Raw genomic sequence first — 19,752 nt, 5'->3', positions numbered from 1 at the left:
TATTCCACAGATGCAGGTACATCAAGTTGATTGTGGATGTTTCATCTGCTGCTCCTGAGGCTGCTGGGAGAGATTTCCCTTTCTCTTCTTTGTTCACACAGCTCCTGGGGTTCAGCTTTGGATTTGGCCCCACCTCTGCGTGTACGTCTCCTGAGGGCGTCTGTTCTTCGCTCAGACAGGATGGGGTTAAAGGAGTAGCTGATTCAGGGGCTCCGGCTCACTCAGGCTGGGGGGAGGGAGGGGAATGGAATGCGGGGCGAGTTTGTGGCGGAGAGGCCAGCATGACGTTGCAACAGCCTGAGGTGCACCGTGCGTTCTCCCGGAGAAGTTGTCCCTGGATCACGGGAGCCTGGCAGTGGCGGGTTGCACAGGTACCTGGGAGAGGCGGTGTGGACAGTGACCTGTGCTTGCACACAGGTTTCTTGGTGGTGGCAGCAGCAGCCTTAGCATCTCATGCCCGTCTCTGGGGTCCGCACTGATAGCCGCAGCTCACGACCATCTCTGGAGCTCATTTAGGCGGTGCTCTGAATCCTGTGTCCTTGCGCACCCCGAAACAATGGTCTCTTGCCTCTTAGCAGGTCCTGCCTTTTTCCTGGACTCCCTCCTGGCTAGCTGTGGCACACTAGCCCCCTTTAGGCTGTGTTCATGAAGCCAACCCCAGTCCTCTCCCTGGGATCTGACCTCCGAAGCCCAAGCCTCAGCTCCCAGCCCCGCCCGCCCCCACGGGGGAGCAGACAAGCCTCTCGGGCTGGTGAGTGCTGGTCGGCGCCGATCCTCTGTGCGGGAATCTCTCCGCTTTGCCCTCCGCACCCCTGTGGCTGCGCTCTCCTCCGTGGCTGCGAAGCTCCCCCCTCTGCCCCCCGCAGTCTCCGCACGCGAAGGGGCTTCCTAGTGTGTGGAAACCTTTCCTCCTTCACATCTCCCTCCCACTGGTGCAGGTCCCGTCCCTATTCTTTTGTCTCTGTTTTCTCTTTTTTCTTTTCCCTACCCAGGTACTTGGGGAGTTTCTTACCTTTTGGGAAGTCTGAGGTCTTCTGCCAGCGTTCAGTAGGTGTTCTGTAGGAGTTGTTCCACATGTAGATGTATTTCTGATATATCTGTGGGGAGGAGGGTGATCTCCACGTTTTACTCTTCCACCATCTTGAAGGTCTCCAACTGATACTGTTGATTTTGTTTTACTAAAACTATTTCTACCGAGTGTGTTTCCCATTTTTAATTTTTGAGTTTTTCATGTGTAACAAATTTTACCACATACAGTTAGTTTTATTTTTTGTTGATTATATTTTCCAATAACATTTGATAAGAATTAGATAAAGGATTGCTAGTCATTAAGTTTTTATTGGCACAATGGCCAAAAGCACAATCTTAGGAACTGGATGCCGGGCAAAGTCTAAAGTGGGGTCGATGTCTTGCCCTTGGCTCACCCTGCCTCTTACCACCCTGACATGCTGTCCAAGCCCATTAAGCCTTTGCTTACAATGAGGCCTGTAAGGAAGACCCCTTATTACCTCTCTGACACAGGTGCCTATTTCACCAATAGGGTGGGGTGGTGGCGAGCTGAGAAGGAAAGGTCTAAGAGACAAATGACTGCCTCATTATGACAAAATTCCAGAACAAAGCAAAAAATTGTATACTCCTTCGACAATAAATTTTGGCGCAAAATTATTGTTCCCACATTCCAAAGTTGCTAATCTGCATCTCTTTAATTAATCCAAAACTTTATGAGAACTTAACAGGCTAAGAATGACTGTTCTAAGCACTTTAAGGAAAAGTCTAAAGTTTGCAGAATTGGAGTAAAGTGAAGGACTGGACCTAGAGGTTATCGTATTAAGTGAAGTAAGTCAGACAGAGAAAGACAAATATCATATGATATCACATATGTGGTATATAAAAAAATGATACAGATGAACTTATTTACAAAACAGAAATAGACTCACCAACAGAGAAAACAAACTTATGGTTACCAAAGAGGATAGTGGGGTGGGGTGGTGGGGAGATAAACTAGGAGTTTTGGATTAACATATACACACTTCTATATATAAAATAGGTAAACAACAAGAACCTGCTGTATAGCACAGGGAACTATATTCAACATCTTGTAATGGAAAGAATCTGAAAAAGGATATATATATGTATATATGTATGTATATATATGCATAACTGAACAGTCTTTGCTGTATACCTGAAACTAATGCAGCATTATAAATTAACTATATTTCGATTTAAAAAAAGGTAAAAAAAAAAAAAGACTGACATAAGTGCAGAACACAGAGACTGTGAATTGTATGGAAAGAACAGGAACATATGGCCAGAAGACCTGGTTTCCAGTCCCAGTGTGTCTTCTTTCTATCTTGGGGGATCTAGGGCTGTTTACTTGGCCTCCTGGAGTCTCAGTTTCCTCATCTACAAAATCTTGCACATCTCATGGGGTGGTTGTGAAGCATACAAAAGCTTACTGAGTGGTGGTCATGAGCTTGGGGAATGAATCCCTCTTCTTTTCACAAGAAAGCTTCCTGTCCTGTCCTGTCCTTTTCTCTCCCCTTCCATCCCATCCCTCTTCCTCCTTCTCCTACTTTTCCTCCTCCTTCACCTGGCCATACTTAATAGTCTTGGAGAAGGGGCTGCCCACACCTGAAAGATCAACTCATGGTTTAGGGTGGGGACTTTGGGTGATATGGTATCAGTGGACCTAGAGATTGACTTTATCCATGTGGGCAATCAATCAATCAATCAATCAGTCAACTATGCTTATGTAAGGAAGCCTCAATACAGTTCTGGACACAGAGGCTCAGCTGAGCTTCCAGGGGTGGTAACACTCAGTGATTATTGTCACACAGCAATACTGGGACCTCCTGAGGACAATGGAAATGTCACATTTGGGACTCTCCTAGACTCTGCCTTATGCAGCTCTTCTTTTGGCTGATTTTAATGTATTCTTTCCCTGTAGTAAATGCAACTGTGGATATAATAGCTTTCATTGAGTTTGTGAATCTTTTTTTTTTTTTATGGTGCCCATTTTAAATACGGTTTTATTTAAGACATTGCATTTTCCAGTTACAATGCAGTGCTTGTAAAGTGCAATGTTATTTCCTTTCCCTGTGCACACATTCCATGTTCAAGTATCAAGAATGTCCAGTTTACTACAGCAGCTCAACTTTAAAACTGCCATGAAATTTGCTACAAATTAGGGTCCTTCAATGTTGTGTGGAACAATGCTAAACCTATGCTAGGCTGGCTTAATCAACCTCTTCAATGGTGGGCCCAGAGGAGGCACCACCAGACGATGGAGCTCCACCACCAGGGAAGCCCCCGGGCATTCCTCCTGGCATTCCTCCTGGCATGCCTCCTGCGCTCTGGTACAGTTTGGTAATGATGGGGTTGCAGACTTTTTCCAGCTCCTTCTGCTGATGTTCAAATTCTTCCTTCTCTGCAGTCTGGTTCTTATCAAGCCAGTTGATTATTTCATTACACTTATCAAGAATCTTCTGTTTGTCCTCATCATTAATCTTGCCTTGAAGTTTCTCATCCTCAAAAGTAGCTTTCATGTTGAAAGCATAAGATTCAAGAGAATTCTTCGAAGACACCTTATCCCGCTGCTTCTCATCTTCAGCTTTATACTTCTCTGCTTCCTGAACCATGCGTTCGATGTCTTCCTTGCTCAAACGGCCCTTGTCATTAGTGATGGTAATCCTGTTCTCTTTTCCTGTGCTCTTATCCACAGCAGAGACACTGAGGAGGACATTGGCATCAATATCAAAAGTGACTTCAATCTGAGGAACACCACGGGGGGCAGGAGGTATGCCTGTGAGTTCAAACTCGCCAAGTAGGTTGTTATCTTTGGTCATGGCATGCTCATCTTCATAAACCTGAATGAGTACAGCGGGCTGCTTGTCTGAGTAGGTTGTGAAGGTCTGCGTCTTCTTGGTGGGAATGGTGGTGTTGCCCTTGGTGAGGACAGTCATGACTCCACCAGCAGTTTCAATTCCAAGGGAAAGAGGAGTGACATCCAACAGCAGCAAGTCTTGAACATTTTCATATTTGTTTCCAGATGAAATGGCTGCCTGGACAGCTGCACCATAAGCAACAGCCTCGTCAGGGTTGATGCTCTTATTCAGTTCTTTCCCGTTGAAGGAGTCCTGTAGAAGTTTCTGAATCTTGGGGATGCGGATTGAACCACCCACCAGGACAATATCATGGATCTGAGACTTGTCTAGCTTGGCATCCCAAATGGCTTTCTCCACAGGGTCCAGTGTGCCACGGAACAGGTCAGCATTCAGTTCTTCAAATCGGGCACGGGTAATTGAGGTATAGAAGTCGATTCCTTCATAGAGGGAATCAATCTCAATACTGGCCAGGGTGCTGAAAGAGAGAGTGCTCTTACCACGCTCACAAGCAGTACGAAGGTGACGGACAGCCCTTTTGTTCTCACTGATGTCCTTCTCGTGCTTGCACTTGAATTCTGCAATAAAATGGTTGACCATCTGGTTGTCAAAGTCTTCTCCACCTAAGTGGGCATCTCCAGCTGTAGATTTGACCTCAAAGATTCCATCCTCAATAGTGAGGATTGACACATCAAAAGTGCCACCACCTAAATCAAAGATCAGCACATTTCTTTCTGCTCCAACCTTTTTGTCTAAGCCATAGGCAATAGCAGCAGCAGTTGGCTCGTTGATTCTAAGTACATTGAGCCCAGCAATAGTTCCAGCATCTTTGGTAGCCTGACGCTGAGAGTCATTAAAGTAAGCGGGTACTGTGACAGCAGCATTGGTAACAGTCTTCCCAAGGTGGGCTTCTGCTATTTCCTTCATCTTTGTCAAAACCATGGATGACACCTCCTCTGGATAAAAACTTTTTGTCTCTCCCTTGTATTCTACTTGAACCTTAGGCCTGTCTGCGTCATTCACCACCATGAAGGGCCAATGCTTCATATCAGACTGGACAACAGCATCATCAAATCTTCGTCCAGTGAGGCGTTTGGCATCAAAAACCGTGTTGGTGGGATTCATTGCAACTTGGTTCTTGCAGCATCACTGATCAATCGTTCGGTATCAGTAAAGGCGACATAGCTAGGTGTAGTTTGGTTCCCTTGATCATTGGCAATTATTTCCACCTTTCCGTGCTGGAAGACACCCACACAAGAATAGGTGGTGCCAAGATCAATGCCAACTACAGGTCCCTTAGACATGGTTGCTGGAGCGCAGGCCCGGGTCCACTGGAGGAGAAAACAGCAACCTATAGAGCTGCCGCCGTGTTCAACAAGCTGTGAGTCTTTCTAGTGAAGTATGGAATCTGAGGATGGTTTTGGGAAACCCTCAAACTTAGTTGTTTTCAGAAGTGAGGATGACCTTCTCTCTAACTTTGTAGTTGGACCTTAACTCCTTGCCTTTGGAGTCAAAAGCCTTATTTAGCATTGGCAGTTGGGAGGAATGTGCCCTTACCTTACAGTTTAGCTAACCCCAGGTACCATCCCCACTTTTTATTACTTCTTCCTCAAAATTCTGGAAAAACCTTGTATCATCTTTGTCATCTTTGGTGATTTTTGGAATGGAAGAAAGAAAAGAAATATTTGTCAGGTACTTATTTGTTTTGAGCTGTGAGTGAAATGCCATTGAAATGGTGCAGTTTAATTTCCTTCAGGGAGACATAAAGAAAAGTTTGCCCATGTTACTTGTATGGTTAATTCTCTCCACAAATGCTTGTGTCCAGGTATTGTTCTAAATGCTTTATGTGTATTAACTCATTTGATATAATGACCGTTGAGGCAGACTTTATTATTATTACCTCCATCATCACACAAGTGAGCAAACAGGGGCCAGGGCAATGAAATAACCTGCATAAGCTCCCACAGCCAACAAATGATTGAGTCAGGCAGAAACTCAGGCTCCAGAACTGTAGCCCCTTTGTTATTGAGGCTGTGGATTAAAAATCTCGAGTCTTAGATTAAAAGACGCCAAGTCTAGTGGGGAAGACAGACTCATAAGCAAACAATAATATTATCATACAAGTTCTATAATAGAGTGCAGAAGTGGGAGGAACAAATCTGAGTTGCTTCAACTGGAAAATTGAGATAGATTTTACTTAGCCCTCTTCCTCGTGCTTCAGAACCAGTCCACCTCCACATCTGTCAATCTACCCTCTACCTCACCCCAAATTATCTGGAAGCATTTCTTTGCTGCAAATATCTTTTCCCAGACTGCAACTTGTGCTTTAACTTTGTCTGCAATGTCTTTTGTTAGACAGAAGTCTGAAAATTTAACTTAAAATATTTTTTTATATCACCCTACTACAAGTAATAAAGACATTATATTTTCTTCCAAAAATTAAAAAAAAATTGCTCTTCACATTTAGGTGTTAGGTACACCATTTATTAGACCATGAATTTACTTTTGTGCATTGCATGTGCTAAGAATACCGTTTTATATTTTTTCCCCTTATTAATCAACATTGGCTCAGCTCCAATGATCTGCAATCCATGTATTTATGGTCTATTTCTGGGTGTTCTATTCTGGTCCTTTGGTGTGTCCATTTTCACAGCAAAAAACACACTTCATTCACAAACATAATTTTACAACAAAAAATTTAACACAAAATTAATAAATAAATGTAATTTTATAATAATATAGGTGTAACAAAAATATCATAAACATAACTTTATGTTAAAGCTTTATATTAGATAGAACAAATGTTCCTATCTTGTTCTTAAAAATTATCTTGGTTATTCTGGTCTTTTTCCTTGAGAGAAGACAGCTTAAGAAATGTAGCAACATATCAGAGACTCACACACATGCACACATACACAAATGTGTTGAATCTTTTTTTTTTAAATTTAATTAATTAATTAATTAATTTTTGGCTGTGTTGGGTCTTCATTTCTGTGCGAGGGCTTTCTCTAGTTGTGGCAAGCGGGGTCCACTCTTCATCGAGGTGCGCGGGCCTCTCACTGTCGCGGCCTCTCTTGTGGCGGAGCACAAGCTCCAGATGAGCTCACGGGCCTAGTTGCTCCGCGGCATGTGGGATCTTCCCAGACCAGTGCTCGAACCCGTGTCCCCTGCATTGGCAGGCAGATTCTCAACCACTGCACCACCAGGGAAGCCCAAATGTGTTGAATCTTGATCGATGTTCCACTGATTTTATAGCTTTACTATTTGGGAGATTTATATTTTTACAATATTGGATCTTCCTATCTTTGAACATGGTATTCCACTTATTTCAGGCTTCCTTAATGTTTTCCAATAGTTTTCTAATTTTCTCCATGTAGTTTGTGTACACCATTTTTTAGACTTTTTTTCTGTAGGTAACATTGTTATCTTAAAGTTACCTCTGTACACCGTATCTTTTTTGACTAATGTTTACTAACAGTTAGTTATTGGTATAAAGAAATACAATTGATTTTTATATGTCATTCTATATCTAGCTCCCCTACTCAGCTCTCTTATTAAATCTGATAACTTGCTTACCAGTTGCTTTGAGTTTTAAATATAAACATGTTTTCTGTGAATTATGGTTATCTTATTTTTATTTTTCTAATCCCTATGCTTCTTATTTCTTTTTAGTTTCTTATTGCTTTGGTTAAGACCTCCAGTGCAAAGTCAAAGAGAAGCAGTGGTAAAGGGTGCCATGATTTCCTCCTGCTGGTGTTACACCTTGTACAATCCCCTCTCCCTGAGTGTAGGTGGGACCTGGCACTTGCTTCTAGACAATAGAATCTGGTAAAGGTAATGGGATGCCACTCTCACGATTAAGTAAAACAAAAAAAGTAAAAAATTAACTAAGTTAACTTAGTTAATTAAGTTAATTATTTTAGTTAATTGATATAGTAGTTAATTAAAAAGTTCTTGTGGAGAATTTAAAATTAAAAAATTCTCCTTGTGAGTTTGAAGACATAAGCTGCCATGTTGTTGTGAGACGGTCACATAGGAAGGAATTGCAGGTGGCCTATAGGAGTTGAGACTGTACCTGGCCAGTAAGAAAATGGAACCTCAGTCACACAACTGTCAAAATATGTAATCTCACTTCATTGTGGTGTGTAATTCTTTTTATTTATTATTGGATTCGATTTGTTAATATTTCATTGAAAATTTTTGCATCATGTCTATGAGGGCTGTAATTTTCCTTCCTTGTAATGTCTTTGTCTGGTTTTGGTATTAGGGTAATACCTGCTTCATAGAATGAGTTAGGAAGTATTCCTTCTGCTTCTATTCTCTGAAAGAGATTTAGTATAATTTCCTCCATAAATGTTTGGCAGAATTCACTAGGAAACACATCTGGGCATGGTACTTTCAGTTTGGGAAGGTTATTAATTATTGGTTCAATTTTTTTAATGGATATAGGCCTGTTCAGTCTGTTTTCCCTTGTGCGAGTTTTAGATTGTGTCTTTTAAGGAACTGGTCCATTTCATCTAGGTTATCAAATTTCTGGGGATAGAGTAGTTAATAGTATTTCTTTATTACTATTTAATTTCCATGGGATCTGTAGTGATGTCTCCTCTTACATTTCTGTTATTAGTAATTTGTGTCTTCTCTCTTTTTTCTTCCTTAGTCTGGCTAGAGGCTTATCAAAGAACTATTGATCTTTTCAAAGAACATTTTTTGGTTTCATTTATTGTGTCTACTTTTAATAATTATTAGGTAGTAGTTTCTGTCATTCTTTCTAAATCAGTCTTGAATTTCTTTTAAAAGCCAAAACTTAGTGTGAATTTAGCACTTGTGTTTTTGTTGGCAAACATATGCAGAAGCCTGCCTGCAATTTATACTCATATAGTTCTCATGTGCACAAATGATTCAGTGGTCACATTGTGTATTTAAATACTCATCTCCTAATCCCTAAGGTACTGACTTCACTTAAAGTTGCTATAATATCTAATTAATCTTTGTAATATCCTCCATTTTGAGCTCAAATAATTTTTTTTTCTGGCTAAGTGCCAGTTTAAGAGATGTGACCAAAATGTACCTTGTCATAAGCAGGTGTCTAAAATACATGTCATATTTTCAATAATGGACTTAGCTCACAGAATGATCATCTCTGCCACATCACTTTTTAAGACTTGAGAGAAAATATTAAGAGTATGCTGTCTGCTGTCCAGCACCTGATTATTGAACTAATATCGTTCCAAGTATGTCATTTATCACAGAAGAATTTTTTTAAAAACCTTATATGCCACTGAGTTCCCTGAAATCTACTATATAATTGAGTATCTTAATTTTTCCTCCCAGAAAGAGCCCTTAGAGATTATTTAATTCAATCCCCTCCTTTTATGTTTAAGGAAACAGTGTCAGAGGAATAAATGATGTGCTCCAGACCATAGAGCTGAAGCCTGGTTAGGTTTCCCTCGCCCTAAGCTCTGCTCGTTAAGGAGCCCTGAATAAGTCTTAACTGTGACTAACCTGTCCCCATGCATGTTGCTTTACCTGAAGGAAGCGTGGGGTTTCCAGGGTTAGCTGCTGGTTTGCACGCTTGTAATCACTGCATAGGAGTAGCCGCTGCCATAGAGCATGTGCCACATACAGCCTGTCCTTCTTCATAAGAAAAGTTCTTGGAACTGAACTCCTATGTTCTAACTTGATTCTCAGATATTTGAAGTTTTGCAGTGCTGGTTGATAGGACCACTGAACTTTGTTCCTAGAAGATTCGAGCTCTTCAAAAGGAATTTCATCCAGGCCAACATGTTCATCATATTGTCTGATGTTTTTAATAATGGGTGATAAAGACCTTTTCTAAGTGAAACCTCAGCTTGACCTGAGCTGGTTTCTAACTCCCTGTCTCAAATCATATTTTATGCTGCAGTGCTAATGTGGGCACATGTACCACATCTGCAATTTTGCTGGATCCTATAGCGAGTCTAAAACCCATACAGCCCTGCTCATCTTCTCTTTCATTTAACAACCAGAACTGAAGAGTCTGGCAAAAGAAGAACTCCTTTCAGATTTTCCCTTGCCAGTCATCTGTGGCCTCTTCTTCTGGGTCTTGTACTTAGGAACTTTTTGGAGAAAGAACCACAGACCAACAAATTTCAGAAGGCATTTTCCTGATATGATTCCTGGGCATGCTCTGATAACTTACCCCAAACACTTATTGGGCAATGGGGCTCAGCTCCTGAGTTCTAGTCCTGTAATTGACAAAGCCAAACTTCTGTTGTGTCCCACATGTTGCTGTGGCTGTCCATTTTTATAGAATAACTGCTCCTCAATGCCTAATTTCATGGTTTCCTCTGTTGAAAATAACCACAAAGGAGAAGAATCTAAAGCAAATACAGTAAGACTGCTTGTTTTGACCAAATTGACAATTAATTGATTCCACCTGCTAGAAGTTGCAGTCAACATCTGCAGCAAGAGCAGCATCTTCTGGATGAACAGAAGAAATGAAAAAAATGAGGAAAGGGTCTGAGATCTTGGTGCATAGGCTTCATGGCTGTGGATCCAGGGACTGATATTTATTTCCAGGTGTATGCAAGAAACTCTCAGACAGTAAGAGCTAAACAGCACTCGTGTATGGGAGAGTAGGAGGAAAGTTTTAATTACACCTATCTTCAAATGCAAGATGGAGATGGAAATCTCAGCACCTGGTATATTTCAGAAAGTGTGGGACGAATGGCCACCTCCATTCTGTTCATGTGTATGCCTTTCAAGAGAACCACGTTTCCAGCAGGAGTTCCTGTGAACATGAAAGAATCCCCAGGAGAGGATTCCTTTCCCGTAGCATGTGTGCATGCGAGTGACATTGAACTTGAATTGAGAATGGAGGCTGAAAAGGCAAGACAACAAGATCGAAGAGGAGCTACGCCAAAGCTGGATATGGCTGACTGTTTATGACAGTGAGACCACCACTCCCCCTCCACACTGCCTTCATTAGCTTCTACTAATTGTAGATGCATCTCCTGGGAGAAATTTCTCTTTTTTATTTATAATTCCAGTTGATTGAGAGACTGAACACATACACACATGCACACACACAGCATCTCCTCTCATTACAGAGAAGCTCATTCTCATGGCCTCCACCTTTGGGGCAGGGACGGTGATGCCTCAGCTTCCTGGTGAACCCTACTCATGCTGTGTGGTGGACTTGTGCTCTGTCCCTGTGGAGCAGCTGCTGCGTAGCAGTGCACAATTCTTGGGGCCGTGACTTGTTTTTCTTTCATTTATTTTACTTCCTATATTCTTCCTTAAATGAAGAAAAAAATCTTGGCATATGGCCTATCTTAAAAAAAAGCTGTTCTGGTTTCCATTTCTAAGGGAATTTTGGCAGTAAAAGTCACAGTGCTGGATATTTTACTGCATGTATCAATCAAACACTGTGCATATGGAAACAGTCCTATCTAGATAAACCCTCAGAGCAATCACTGTTCACAAGAAGCCATTTTGAAAAAAGGATTTTCTAACCCCAAGTGTAACAAAAAATAAAACTATAAGGAATGGGAAAGAGGAATGTTTCAATGACTGAGAGGAATGATACACTTTTCTAGTTCATAAAAATAAAGACGGTCACTCGGTGGCAGTCAGGTTTGATAAATCTGATTTTTAAAATCAGGAATCCACTGTTTGCAAATCCAGACACAAAATTCAAACCATTTTAATAAAAAAAAAAAAAAAGGGAGAATTTATTTTACACATTCTTGGTTCTCTCAGGGAATTTAAGGAAGAATTGAAGACTCCAGCTATAGAAATGGCCGGGATGCAGATGGGACCCCATTACAACTGGAACAATCTCTCATGCTGCTGCCTGGCTTTCTCCATGTGGCAGAAACAGTGACATGAGTTTCCCTCTTCACCACTGAGAAGAGACTGATCTAACTCCTTCAGCCCCAAGTCCAAATGTGCAGTGTGGGACTTGCTGGCACAGTTTGATACTGGTGCTCACCTCAGAACAACCTGCTGTAGCAGGAGAGATGGGACTCTAGGTGGGCCTCATTGGGATCTGATGCCCACCTCTGGGTCAGCTGACTGTGGGCAGAAGGTGGGGGTCATACTGCACTTACATGGAAGTTCCCTTGATAACCCTGTGGATCCAGGAAAGACTGAGCAGAAAATACCATAGGTGTTGTGTACACAACTCAACACTATTTGGAGAACTGCCTTTTAGTGCTTGTTTTCCTTACAACTTTGCCGATTATAGGAAAATAATGTTTCCTCAACTTAGTGTGGAATGGAACCCACATTTGTGTTTGTGCCTGGGGGATATTTTTGGCCCTAAGAGGTTAGGCTCACACTCTCCCCAGAGTGAGCTCTGATGGCGTTAAATATAGGCCTTAGTAAGAACCAGATACAAATGGATGTTAGCCAACATCATGGCTTGAAGGGTATTGTGTTTCTTCTAATTAAATGTTCTTAGGCAGCAGCTGGGCCGAGAAAATGCTTGAATCAAAGATCAGCATCTCAGAGCATGCTGATTTTCAGTGAACTGTGAGCTGGGATTCATTGCCACACACCTCTTCCTGTCACTTGTGAGTTACTGCTCTCTGCTGTTTCCATCTTCATAAAGTGTGGCCAACATGGCACATTCTCAACACACTCCATTCCCCTTATGACTCTATGCAAACAAGGATGGGCACATTGGTATAAACATTTGAAAGCCTCTAATCCCTAACTTGAAGATTATCAGGGTGACTGGTTAATAATTCCCAATTTGCTTTATTATAGGAACATTCATTAGAATCATTGAAAACAATGCAATATTCCATTAATGTCAGCAGGAATACTAGTCAAGGTTTTCTATTCTGTAGGAAGAATTTGCATTAACCTAATCACATATAGAATTCTTAAAGATATAGCAAGGTTGGGAAGAAATACATTGGGAATTCCCAACTACTTCTATTGCCTACATTCACAGACAATGCAATCACACTCTGAGAAGAAAGTGGACAATCAGAGGCATGTGAAACAACAAAGGAAAAAAGTCAACAAATACCTTGTGAAAATATTATGTAATATAAGAAATGGTAAATGGTTCATTAAAGATAAAAAGACAAAAATTTGTGTAAGATAAAAACAGTTAACTAAAGGGATCCAAAATACATTTTTGAAAGCATCTGTTTTGTGTTCTCAATAAAATTCTCAAAAATGTGTCCTCTATCGAACAAAAGAGGAAAGAAAAGATGATGAGACAATAGACTGAGATGAAAAGAGAGCCGCTTAGGCTATAGGAAGAGATTTAAAAGGCTCAATGAGATAAAGGTAGTAAAGAAATTTAGATGCTTCATACATTTTTAGCTTGATATCATAAATGTAAACAGTTGCAAAGGATCTACTTTATACTGCACTATGAACATTGGTATTATTTCAAAACAAGAATATGCCATCATTATTTAAATTGTGTCCAATGTACTCTAAATGACTTAATTATTTCTATAATGACCATTATCTGCTTTAAAAAAATTGTTGAACATGCTCATCTTTAACAGGTGAAAATTTAAAGTATTTCCTTCCATTTTCAGTTCACTTTTCCTTTCTCTATAGGGTTTATATTAATATAACATAATTTATGCATGGATTTTTTTAATCGAACTTCATATTTTCAACACCAGAAATATGAATATATATTTAAATGTAAACATTAAAAATTTTTCTATAACCACAGGCTCTGAAAGTTACACAAATTTTTTTCTAGTTTGAGCTGTCATTAAATTGTTGGTTTCCAACTGATCAAAATAATATAAATGTATCACACATTTTAACAGTATCATATATGAAGTATCACACATGAAGTATGATTTTATGGGAATGCAGTTCTTAAAGAGATGGTTAGGGCTATTTATCTTTTTGTCAATCAGTTCATATGATCATGGATGAATGTTACTTATTGTTAGAATGATAAATGATTCAGCATCCATTCCATCTTCATTTGTATAGATGAAAACGAGGAGAACTCTTGTTTGCATAAATAGGAAGAGAAGAATTTTTGTTACAGCAATGTCATGTATGTTTTCAATCCCTGCTGTCTTATACACTGAAAGTCACATAGCTACCAACCATCAAAACTTATTTGAATTATCTAGGATCTGATAAATCCATAATATCTTCTCATAATTTTGTTGAAGGCAAAGAATCAGAAACCATATGACATGCAACACTATGTGCTACCCAGTCATTCGAGTGCTTTCCTTTATCAACATCTACACCAGTATCTCAAACTGTCCCTTTGTCACTCTGGAGGTTTTTAAACCCTAGGCCAATGAGCCTGTTTCAGTTACCATTGCTGCATAACTTCCCTCAAACTCAGAGACATAAAACAACCACTTTGTTGTGTTTACAGATTCTGTGGGTAAGGAATTTGATCAGTGTGTAGTAAGGTCTTATTTCTCCTCCATGATGTCTGGGTCTTCAGATGAGAAGAATCAAAGGTTTGGATGACTCTAAAGCTTGGGACTGGAATTCTCTGGAAGTTCCTTGACTTCTATGTTCAGTGCTGGGCTGGATGACTAAAGGCTGAGCTCCGTTGAAACCGTCCATCAGAGGGCTCACATGTAGCCTCTCCGTGTGGCTTGGGCTACAGCATCATGGCCAGAGCAGTGAGACTTCTTATAGGACTAAGGGCCAGGGCAAGTATTCCAGCAAACAAAACAGAAGCTGCATTGTCTTTTATGACCTAGCCCTGGAAGTCATCCCTTCTGTTGTACTCTATTGGTCAAATAGAGTCATAATCTAGCCCAGATCTAAGAGGAGATAAAGACTCCACCTCTCTATGAAAAGAGTGTTGATGAACTTGTAGCCATTTTAAAAAACTGCCACAACACCTTATTAAGATTTGGATGAGTGAGAGATTTGTTTCTTTCCTAAAGTGGGAGAAAGGCAATTATGAAAAGAAAGAAGAACCTCATGATGTCTTGACACTATGTCTTTTCCTAGGTACATCAGTTTTAGGAAAATTTACATGTATAAGCTGAGCATCTGGAAATTGGTTCTGTTAAAGCTATTCATCCCTCGGGGCTTCCCTCGTGACGCAGTGGTTGAGAATCTGCCTGCCAATGCAGGGGACACGGGTTCGAGCCCTGGTGTGGGAAGATCCCACATGCCGCCGAGCAACTAGGCCCGTGAGCCACAATTACTGAGCCTACGCGTCTGGAGCCTGTGCTCCGCAACAAGAGAGGCCACGATAATGAGAGGCCTGCGCACCGCGATGAAGAGTGGCCCCCACTTGCCGCAACTAGAGAAAGCCCTCGCACAGAAACGAAGACCCAACACAGCCATAAATAAATAAATAAATAAATAAACCCAAAGTTAAAAAAAAGAAAAAAAAAAGCTATTCATCCCTCATATATATTGAAAAGTCTTTCCATACAACCAGGGTTATATGTACTACTGCAGTTTTGACAAAGCTGATTTAGATATATTCTAGTATGATTTTTAAATTACGCAAACATCTCACCATCAAATAAACAACAACAACAACACAAAAATTGTTTTAAAATAAAAGGAAAGAAGAAAGAAGCCTGGTATTGAATTTCTGTTTTGCAATACTAAACGCTAGAGGGCACGGGATTTCCCTGGCTGCCCAGTGGTTAAGACTCCATGCTCCCAATGCAGGGGACACGGGCTCCATTCCTGGTCAGGGAACTAAGATCCCGCATGACACATGGCATGGCCAAACGAAACAAAACTAGGGGACGGTGCAACACTGAATACAGGACTTAAAAGGAAATGGTTGAGTTTCAAGCATTCTGTACTAAGCAAATTGTCACATAAGAAAGAAATTCCAAGGTAAGAAAGAGCTCAGAAAATAAATCATTTATGTATCTTCCAGAAATAAACACTCACAAACACTAATAGAAGATGTGTTTGAGCTTATCAAGTGAGTATAAGAATAAAATCTCAAGAATGGGGATATCAGGAATGACAGCCTTGGTGGTGGCTGCATAGCTTTTGAATCTTCATGAATCCCCACATAAAAATAGAGTACGTAGATAGAAAAGCAAAATTCATGGAAATAATTTACAGAAAAACTAGGTGACAAGATATCTCCAAAAACCAAATGTAAGTGAGTGGTAATAAACCATCATAGCCACAGATTATATGTTATCTACATCTGTGCTAGAGAGCAGAGAGAGGGACCTGTGAGTGAGAGAATGCATAGTCCAAGTCATTCACAGGGAGGCTAAGTCAGTTGATTTGAGAAAGTAGTTAAAAGTGGGAAGGCTTTTGCCACCATGGTAATGGAGGAGTGGAAGAGGCTCACTGTAAGCCTAAAGTGGGTGAAGCAGGGTATCTCATGTAACCTCAAAACAGACCCACTAGGACTCCTTTTAGGCTAGGTCTCCACACCAAGGAGTACTTGTAGGGAGGAGAAATGTAGAGGCAATAGAGCCCGGGAGTGTTTAAAAAATGAGCCACCATATTTTAATATACTATACAAAAACAATAGAAGAGGTTGTTTCGTGCAGCTAGAAGAGCCCTCTGAACCAAGCTTCCTTCTAAAAGTTCAGAAAAACTAAATTCACATGAAAATAAGCAACAGAAAAGTACTGAGGCCAAATTCCATGCAAAGTTATTATAGGAAAAAAAAGAGATTAAAAAGTAGAATAACATCCCACAGACAAAGAAAGCATGCCAGAGAGCCATGTTCAAAAAACAGATAAAACTGTAACGGGTTCTTTCAAAACAAACTAAAAGGATTAAGAAAGTGATACTGGCATGAAAGAATAACATTAATAATAATTAGAAAACCTAAGAAATGAGATGACAGATTCACTAAAGAATTAAAAACATAGGAAAAACATTTTAGAAATGACTAAACTAGAAGGAAAATAAGAATGAATAAACACAACAAATGTCTAAGGTGAAATAAAACATGAAAAGGAGAACCATCAAAATCAAGAGGAGGAAAGAGACAATAAAAAGGTTGAGAGAAAATGACAAATATTGAAAATTGGAAAAGAAGATCCAAAATATTGATAATAGGTGTCTCTGATGAAGGGAAGGAAAGGAAGAGAAAAATAATGAAGGCTATAATTCAAGGATATTTTGCTGAAATAAAATAATATTTTAAATAACACTTTGCAAGTGTACATTGTATACTTAAGAGGAACGACCAATACCAAGACACATTCTAGTAGAATTATTGAACATTTCAGACAAAAAAAAAAGTTTTTTCAGTATCTAGGCAAAAATAGCAAGTAATTTACAAGGGAAATGAAACTAGATTATCATTGGACTTTTTGACACTAACGCTTGTGTAAAAAAAAATGAAGTAACATATTTAAGATAGTCAAAGAAAGAAAATATGAGCCAAGAATTTTATGTCCAAGAAAATTGGCTTTCAAATATAAAGGATACAGAAACTGTTATCAATGTTCAAGAATTCAGGAAATATTGTTCCCATGAGATTTTACTAAGGAATCTACCAGAAAACAAGCATCAGACAAGCAATATGTCTAGTGAAACCCTGACGTAAAGACTTGTGGTAAATATTAAACATCTATTTACTTGAAGAAATAAGACTAAATGAGGTTTAAAAGGAAGAAATTATAATATGCAATAGCTAAATGATATGAAAATACATATATAATCCAATCATTAAAAAAGTGGAGGAGAAGGAGGAGAACACATGCAAACAAAATTTTTAACTGTTTTCAGGAATTATAATTGGTGGTGGTAATATTAAGTTGTTATTCTAAGACTGTTGTAAGTGAAGAGTGGATAAAGCAAATGAGTAATTGTACGATATTTTAATTCTATCATTACTTGTGTCTTTGAGAACTAGGATTCTCAGAGTGGAGTGAAGGAGATACAGATATCATATAGAAGAGGTTAAGCAAAAGTCTTGTAGTTTTAAATTTGAATTAGAAACATCAGTATGATCTTAAAAAGTATTTTAATATATGTAAAATATATACATATAATTAAATATAAAATTATTTTATATATCATGCTAAAGAGCATGAAAACTGTCAAAGATTAGTAGAATGTAAAAAAAAGCAAACTTTCATAACTAATTAGAAGAGAATCCTACTAGTCAAAATTAGAATATTTTGAGTTTTTTAAAACCACTTTATTGAGATATAATTAGCATATAAAATTAAGTTTTATTAAAGACAAAAATTGTAATAGATCAAAACCCATTTAATATTTTTAAATCCATGGAATATTTTTTGACAAACCAATTGGTCACCTGCTGAAGATGACAGGGAACAAATTCATTAACTTGAAAACTGGGTGAATAAAAGAAAAGAATCAAGAGTTTATCCTCTATGAACTGTTTCTTCTGTATGAACTGTATTACAGAGTAATCAAACGGTGGATGAGGGGAAACACCTTCTTATATAATTACTTCCAGCTAATAAATTAAAACAAAATGTTAGAATTTAATGTTATCATACTTCAGCCTATAATGCTGATCATCAATGGCTATTATCATAAGAGGAGAGAAATCAGACATTACATGCCTCCGATTGTCTTACTAATGGGATTGAATTTGTCTCTGGATCTCTGCTCATATGCAGGAGACACAAAGGACCGAAAACACGTTGAACTGCTCCATGAATGTGTGATCAGCAAAAACAGGCTGTGGGAAACTCTATAGTTTAAAATCTTTGGTTCTTCAACACATTAGTTGTAAGGAAAATAAAGAATGAAGCGGGAAAATGAAGTTTAAAAAGACTTAAAAGACAGATGGTGGACAAGACCAAAGTATGCACACTTCAGTGAAAAAATCCTAAAGGCATGCAAGAAAATGATTATAAGAAAACTCTGGATGGAGTTATTTTTTGGAGGGGAGGTTAGGGGCTGTGACTAGAATGGGACATGTGGAGAGTTTTCTGGGGTATTAGACAAGGTACTGTTTCAATATTTGAGTTTTATTTTTTAACATCTTTATAGGAGTATAATTGCTTTACAATTATTTACAATTGCAGGACAGGAATAAAAATGCAGATGTAGAGAATAGACTTGAGGACATGAGGGGGGAGGGGAAACTGGGATGAAGTGAGAGAGTAGCATTGACATGTATACACTACCAAATGTAAAATAGATAGATAGTGGGAAGCAGCGGCATAACACAGGGAGATCAGCTCAGTGCTTTGTGATGACCTAGAGGGGTGGGATAGGGAGGGTGGGAGGGAGACGTAAGAGGGAAGGGATATGGGGATATATGTATACATATAGCTGTTTCACTTTATTATACAGCAGAAATCTTTGAGTCTTAAACATTGATACTTAAAGATACATAGGCTACTGGAATTTTGTACCTCTTACTCTCCCTCACCTATTTCTTTCCTCCCCCTCACTCCGTCCCCTCTGGCAATCACCTGTGCATTCTCTGTATCTATAACTCTCTTTCTGTTTTGTTATGTTTGTTCATTTGTTTTGTTTCTTTAGATGACACATATAAGTGAAATCATGTGGTATTTGTCTTTGTCTGTCTGACTTATTTCACTTAGTATAGTACCCTCTAGTTCTATCCATGTTGCTGAAAATGGCATTATTTCATTCTTTTTCATGGCAAAGTAATATTTCATTGTATTACAGTATGTACATCTTCTTTATCCATTCATCTATTGATGGGCACTTAGGTTGCTTCCATATCTTGGCTACTGTAAATAATGCTGCAATAAACACAGGGTGTGTATATCTTTTCTTCAGATAAATACCCAGAAGTGGAATTGCTGGATCGTATGATAGATTTATTTTTAATTTTTTGAGGAATGTCCATAATATTTCCCAAATTGGCTGTACCAATTTACAGTCCTGCCAAGTGCATGAGAGTTCCCTTTTCTCTACATCCTTGCCAACACTTGTTATTTATTGTCTTTTTGATAATAGCCATTCC

General features: G+C 39.2%; 1 long non-coding RNA gene and 1 pseudogene across 2 annotated transcripts in view; one reads left to right on the top strand and one right to left on the bottom strand.

Annotated features, from left to right (window-relative positions):
• The window catches only part of LOC309646462, a 254,787-nt gene that overhangs the window by 67,092 nt on the left and 167,943 nt on the right, over positions 1-19,752 (top strand). The gene's annotated exons all lie outside the window — the stretch shown is intronic.
• On the bottom strand, positions 3,075-5,275 carry LOC309646403 (heat shock cognate 71 kDa protein pseudogene; annotated as a pseudogene). The gene has a single exon. The product of its transcript is annotated as a heat shock cognate 71 kDa protein pseudogene (transcript).

This window comes from Balaenoptera physalus, assembly GCF_965194825.1.
Source record: "Balaenoptera physalus genome assembly, chromosome: 17".
NCBI classification, from domain to species: Eukaryota; Metazoa; Chordata; class Mammalia; order Artiodactyla; family Balaenopteridae; genus Balaenoptera; species Balaenoptera physalus.
Note: the sequence above shows the minus strand (reverse complement) of the source record. Positions and strands in the feature narration are given on the sequence as shown.